This window comes from Miscanthus floridulus, chromosome 15 (assembly GCF_019320115.1).
Source record: "Miscanthus floridulus cultivar M001 chromosome 15, ASM1932011v1, whole genome shotgun sequence".
Taxonomy (NCBI): domain Eukaryota; kingdom Viridiplantae; phylum Streptophyta; class Magnoliopsida; order Poales; family Poaceae; genus Miscanthus; species Miscanthus floridulus.
Window position 1 is genome coordinate 73,331,708 of NC_089594.1, and position 7,383 is coordinate 73,339,090.

The window sequence follows — 7,383 nt, forward strand, 5'->3', positions numbered from 1 at the left end:
AAAATTTCTTTGCCGAGTGCCAACCCTACAGGCACTCAGCAAAGTGTTTTTATTTTTTAAAAAAATTTCTTTGCCGAGTGCCCTATGGCCGGCACTCAGCAAACATTTTTCATTTTTTTAAATTTCTTTGCCGAGTGTCTGTCGAACGACGAATACTTGCCACCCTTCTGCAAACCAAATAAACCTCACACCTTCCTTGCATATTGGGCATGGGAACTTCCTGTGAACACACAAGGCACAGAATATCCCATATGCTAGGAAGTCATGCAGTGAGTAGTGGTACCAAACGTGTATTTTGAATGTCGTCTTTGTAGCTCGATCATATGTCCATACCCCTTCATCCCAAGCACGGACCAATTCATCAAACACGGGCTCCATGAATACACCCATATTACTCCCTGGGTGTCCAGGAATTATCACGACAAGAATACGTTATGTCATTGAAAGGAGACACCGGGGGGGGGGGGAGATTAAGGGGGATAATGAAGACGGGCCAACATGTGTATGGGGCAGCCATCATTCCATAAGGATTGAACCCATCTGTTGCCAACGCGACACGTACATTACGAGCATCATCTGCTTTGTCACGATGTTTGTCATTAAAGCGGATCCAAGCTTCACCATCGGATGGATGTACCATCTTGTCAGGATTGTACCGTTTGCCATTTTTGTGCCATGTCATCTGTTTCGCGGATTCCTCGGTCATGTATAGCTGTTGGATCCTCGGTAGGAATGGAAGGTACCGTAGGATTTTCATAGGGATCGTAAGTTGCCTCTTCTGGCCATCATCAGAGTCTATCTCCAGGTACCTGGAGGATTTACACTTTGGACAGAACTTTGCATGCTTGTGTTCTTTCCTAAATAGGATGCACCCTTTCAGACAAGCATGTATCTGCCCATACGGCATCTTAAGTGCTCAAAGGAGTTTCTGTGACTCGTACATACTCTTTGGCAGAATGTGGCCCTCCGGAAGCAGGGTGCCAATCACGGCCAACATCTTATCGAAGCCAGGTCGACTCAAGTTTAACTCGGACTTCAACCCCATTAAGCATCCAATGGCATCCAGTTGAGACACCGTTGACCGATCGTGAAGGGGTTTCTGTGCCGAGTCCATCATGTCGTAGAACGCCTATGCGGCTGCCTCCATCTCCTTCTCACGTCCCTCATCGAACTGTCCTTGGTGAAAGTCATCTAACATGTCTGCTACCCCCGGCATCAGCATCAAAAGCCTCCACCCATGGTCTCACCACCTCCTCTCTCATACGATGGGCTTCACCACGGTGGACCCACCGGGGTGTAGTCCGGCGTAAATGCATTCTTCACAAGATGTTTACCCATTTCCACCTTGTTTATCCTTCTCCTATTTCCACATTTGCTACAGGGACACAAAACTAGGCAATGTCCTTTAGCAGCGTTGCCAAATGCACTGTTCAAGAAAGCATCGGTCTTGTTCATCCATTCTGTGGTGTAATCACTCTGACTTCTCTAGCCCGTGTACATCCACTAACGGTCATCCATCCTCTAACATATGTATCAGCGAGTAATGTAACCATCAATTGCATCTACATGGTGTTCCTACTGTCTAATAGATGAGGATATATCCTAATCCTACCCACAGATGCGTAGATGAAGTTAGTTTCCATGCTCTACTCCTATCCGAGACATAATTTCGGCAGTACCTCCCCGCTGTTCTCTAGATACACGTCCTGCCAAAGAAGAGTGCGTATCTGGAGAACAATAGGGAGGTGATGCCGAAACTCTATCTCGGACCAGAGCAGAACATGGGAACTAACCCATCTACGCATCCGTGGGCTGTCTAAAAAGCGTGGACAATCCGAAATAGATACGGTCATAGATATGCAAAGATCTGCATACCTCCAACCGTATCTCTTTTGAACGGGAGACGCCTAACAGGGTTATGCGATCTACGACCATGATACGATAAGAAGGGTTATACCTAGGGTGGCGGCGGAGTCAGGCTAGCGGGGCCGTGGCGGGTCGGTGTAGTGGCGAGACGACGCGGTGCAGGTAGACCGGCATGGTGGTGAGAACTCCGACTCAACTTCAACGGGCTCTTCTCTACAAAAATGGAACAAAATACTATCATTTACAAAAAATTTCGGCAGAACCTCCCATGCACGGTGAGATTTCCAAAACCTACAAAAAACAACGGCACGATGGCTGACAAGCACATACGTCTCAAGAGAAGCCATGTAGTTTGGATATCAATCCATGCAGAAGAATATATCCAAGTAGTACCACTACTTGTACTACTACTTCCACTATTGCTACTACTACTATCATTGGTTCTACTACTACTACCACTATTGCTACAACTACTACCATTAGTTGTACTACTACTACTACCACTACTTCTACTACTACTACCAATAATTCTACTACTAATACTACCACTAGTTGTACTACTACTACCACTAGTACAACTAATACTACTACAACTCACACTACCCTCGACAACAATAAGAGAGAAGGCATACCTGACGGGCACCGGGGTAGGGGCGGGCGGCATCGGGATCGGGCGGAGTCAGGGTCACCAGAGTCGGGGACGGGGTCGGGCATGGACGGCGTCAGGGCGGGCGGTCCATGGGGCGCCGCCGGGGGCAGGGCGCGGCTGGGATGCAGGGTCGGCCGGGGGCAGGGCGGCGCGGCGGGGAAAGGGCCGGCCGTGGGCACGGCGCGGCCGGCGCAGGGCGCGCGGGCAGCAGGCTGCACGACCGTGGGGAAGGGCCGGCCGGGGGCACGGCGTGGCCGGCGGCAGGGCACGCGGGCAGCGCGGGCGGCCGGGCATGCGGGCATTGGGCGGCACGGCCGGGGGGAAAGGGCCGGCCGGGGCACGGCGCGCGGGCGCGCGGCCGGTGGCTACGCGGGCAAGCAGTCCGGCGTGGGCACGGCGCTGAGGCGGGGGCGGGCAGGCGTGGGCGCGGGGCTGGCTGGCTCTGACTGCCCGACCGGCCCAAAATACCTAAGTCGCGTCTTTGCCGAGTGCCGGATCAGGGAGGCACTCGGCAAAGATTTGATTTTTTTAAATTTCTTTGCCGAGTGCCCCAGATCTGGCACTCGGCAAAGATTTTTTTTAAATTCTTTGCCGAGTGCCTCCCTGATCTGGCACTCGGCAAAGAATTTTTTTTAAAAAAAATACTTTGCCGAGTGCCCCTGTCACGGCACTCGGTAAAGATTTAATTTTTTTATAATTTCTTTGCCGAGTGCTCCTATGGATGCACTCGGCAAAGTGGAAATTTTTTAAAAAAATTTAAAACACTCTTTGCCGAGTGCCTTATTCCTGGCACTCGGCAAAGACCCTTTGACGAGTGCCATACCCCGGCACTCGGCAAAGTTTTTTTGTTTTTTTGTTTTTGGCCTCCAATTTTTTTGTTCAGCCCTTTTAAAGCACCAGGAACTCCTAGTTACAATATGGGGATTTTTTTTGGCATTTTGATATATTTAGTTACTTTATTTCACTTACATGAATTTTTTTCGAAAAATAGAAATTTGAACTGCACGTGGTACGAATAATGGAGTTTAATGATTCAAAAATTGATAGTCATGTTAGTGAGTGTTGTGAGAGGCCGTATCTAGGAACGGACCCAAAATTTCGGACATCTTGTTCACGAAACATGTCCGCGAAATTGCGTGTGAAGTGTTTTTAAATTCTATAAAAAGCAAACGAAGTCCGAAAATCATGAAACTTGTTGAGATGTCGTGATATCATATGTGGAGGCTATGATAAAAATTTCAGAAGATTTCGTGCACATTATCACGTACGATGCTTACAAACCAGGACATCTCTATATCACATGTAGAGATGTCCTGGTTTGTAAGCATCGTACGTGGCAACATGCACGAAATCTTCTAAAATTTTTATTATAGCCTCCATATATGATATCACGACATCTCAACAAGTTTCATGATTTTCGGACTTCGTTTGCTTTTTATAGAATTTAAAAACACTTCACACGCAATTTCGCGGACATGTTTCGTGAACAAGATGTCCGAAATTTCGGGTCCGTTCCTGGATATGGTCTCTCACAACACTCACTAACATGAATATCAATTTTTGAATCATTAAACTCCATTATTCGTACCACGTGCAGTTCAAATTTCTATTTTTCGGAAAAATTCAAGTAAGCGAAATAAAGTAACTAAATATATAAAAAAGCCACAAAAAATCCCCAAATTGTAACTAGGAGTTTCTGGTGCTTTAAAAGGGCTGCACAAAAAAATTGGAGGCCAAAAACAAAAAAACAAAAAAAACTTTGCCGAGTGCCGGGTCATGGCACTCGGCAAAGGGTGTCTTTGCCGAGTGCCAGGCATAAGGCACTCGGCAAAGAATGTTTTAAATTTTTTTAAAAAAATTTCTCTTTGCCGAGTGCATCCACAAGGGCACTCGGCAAAGTATTTTTTTTAAAAAAATTAAATCTTTGCTGAGTGACAGATTTGGGGCACTCGGCAAATAAATTTTTTTTAAAAAATCAAATCTTTGCCGAGTGCCTAACAGCAAGCACTCGGCAAAGAAGGCCGTGACCGAACGTCGTTTCGCGGGCAGCCTATGCCGAGTGTAGAGATTTTGCCGAGAGTCTGGCACTTGGCAAAGAAGTCCTTTGCCGAGTGTCCTTGTTTGCCGAGTGCCCGGCACTCGACAAATAACTCTTTGCCGAGTGCAGCACTCGGCAAAGAAGGTCTTTGCCGAGTGCCCGATTTTTGACACTCGGCAAAGAATTTTGCACTCGGCAAAGTCTCTGTTTCCAGTAGTGCACACTCACCTCTGAAAAGATCCTCTCTCTCTCTCCGTTTTTTTTTACCCTGCGGTTTAACCACTGCAGTTTTTAGTTAAAACGATGATGGTTTCTTGTACTGCTTTGGGTGTGGGAAACGCAATCCGAGGGATAAGTGTTGCCTGTCTGAGAAATTCTAGCAGTGTTTTGAGTCCCTGGCTCCCCGCAGCTGAGATCACGAGCGTTACAGGATCCACGAGGATTGGGGAAAACTAGGAAAGTATTAGTCTTGCTGAATCAGTATCTGCTATTTTTCCTAAAGACTGTACAGAGTTAACGGAAGTTGGTTAGGGCTTCTGTGTGAAAGACTTTAGCAGCGTTAGACGTTACAGGATGCGCAAAGCGTTACTTGGGTGATCCTTTTGGCTGCTTCAGTGATTGAGATAGATTTGGAAAGAGTTTGTTTTAATGAATTGATATTCAATACTTCACTAAGGAGTGTCCCTGTTTACATGAAATGCATAAGTAGGGATGCATGTGTCACAAAGTTGGATGTTTTTATCTAGGTAAACCAATGAAATAAGAACTGGTTTGATGTGGTATTTTTTGGTTATTGATTGAGGCTTTGACCTTGCAGGTTAGATTTTATCACAATTATCATGCCAATGAAATTCACTTTTGAAAAGCGACGTAATACGATTTTTGCATGGTTAAAAAACTGTCTACGTGTGTGCAAACTTGGATGTCAATAAATGTTATAGTTAGATGTTCTTTCTGGTAGCTACCAGCTGCGGGAAAATATGTTCAACCCATCAATAGAGAGTAGATAATCTTGGGTCCATATCTTTTCAACTATAGCTGAAGGCAAAATGAAGAGTTAGATCGGTTGGTTTGTTTGTGTTTTATTGTCATTTCATGGCATAGCGGGCTATGCTTTAGACATTTAATCAATATATTTCCTGTTTTGGACTTGTTATGCGTCCTCATATAAAATCAGCGCCAGGGCTCCGTAGATGTTCATGAAATTGCTGGTGTCATACTACATTCCACATGAATAGTGACTGTATACAGCCCAGTTGCTACATTTTGCTGTATTCGTTGGCTTGGGATCCTTATATCATTGTTCTTGGCAACTCAAGTTATGTATCCCTACAAGACACAAGTTTTCTTCTTGCTTTGTGTTTTAGACTCCACATGATTAGTTTCCTCTCTTCCTCCAACAGCAATAGCACATCACCTCCATCTGTTTCCTCGATGCAATAGCAACCTCTCTCTGACACCCCCCCCCCTTCCCTTCAATTCTTCTTCAGCCCCAACGCTAGCACCACCACCATGTAACCTTCACAATCTGTTCCCTTTTTCCAATTTGATAAAGCAAGCAACTAGTCAACCTAACCAGCTCAAGGTGTCAATAAATCCAATATCACCAGGTGTCGTACCTTCAAAACATTGTCACATACAAAACAGTAAGTCTCAATACCAAAATCCAATAAATTGGTGCATCTGCAAAACAGTAAGTCTCAAGGTGTCGTACCTTCAAAACATTCAAAATCTAATAAATTGAGCAAAACAGTAAGTCTCAATACCAAACATTGTCACATACAACCGAACATGACTAGAATACATATATTGGTGCATCTGCAAATGCAATTACACTTGAGTCAGGTACTCACCAGGTGTCGTTTCCCTTCTGTCCTACTCCGAGAAATATTACTCTTGTCATTTTCTTTTCCCCTAACCAGCTCATCTACACCCTCATGGCCACCTTGCACAGCATCTGTCTGATTCTCCTCCTTTTTCATGGCAATTTCAGTGTTCAGATTTTGCTCTTGTTTGTCCTTTCTGGTGTTCTCTCTTTTTGTTGCATTAAGGACTTGTTTCTGGTCCACACGGTCGCTTAGTATCTCCCTAATGGCAGAGGTTTGAATAGCTTCTTCCACTAGTTCCCGGAGGATCTTAAGCTTTATATCAGTACATATGCCACAGAACATCTTGGTACTCTAAAATCTGTAGCCAGAGGAGGCCTCTTAAATAAAGCCGGATCATCTGCATTGGGCCTTACTAGCAGATCATCTATTGGATACTTAATCATTACATATGCCTGTTCTTCATCTAGAAATCATATAGGGATCAATGATTAGAAGCTTGTAAGAATGAACAAAACCATCGCTAGTTCACTACAAGTGGTTTCTTGTGCCCTGGCGTCTGGTTTCTTGTGCTTCATCTTGTTCTGAAATTTGGACAGGAACGTCAGGTACTTCTTCCATGTCTTCTTCTTTGGAGGAGCGTTTGGGCGTGAACTGCTGCTCTGTCTATGTTTCGTTCCTTGGCTTGCTTCGCCCCTGATCTGACATGAGAATTGGAACGGTTCAGACTCGAGACGCAGCAGCATGTAGATGTGTGAAAAAATGATGGCATGGTTAAGATTTGATGGAGACGAAAGAACGCCATGTAAATGTACAGAGCTTCTGAAATCTGAATGGGTAGGGGACACCGAGGTCACCTTGGACTCGTCCTGGTGGGAAGCACAAGCAGCCCTCCCAGAGCAACTCTTCTTCGTCATCTGGCGGAAACAGAGGAAGAAGAGCAACACTGCACCAATGTTGAGAGCAAGAGCAAGTCATGGATGAACAGCTCAGCTAAGAGCAGA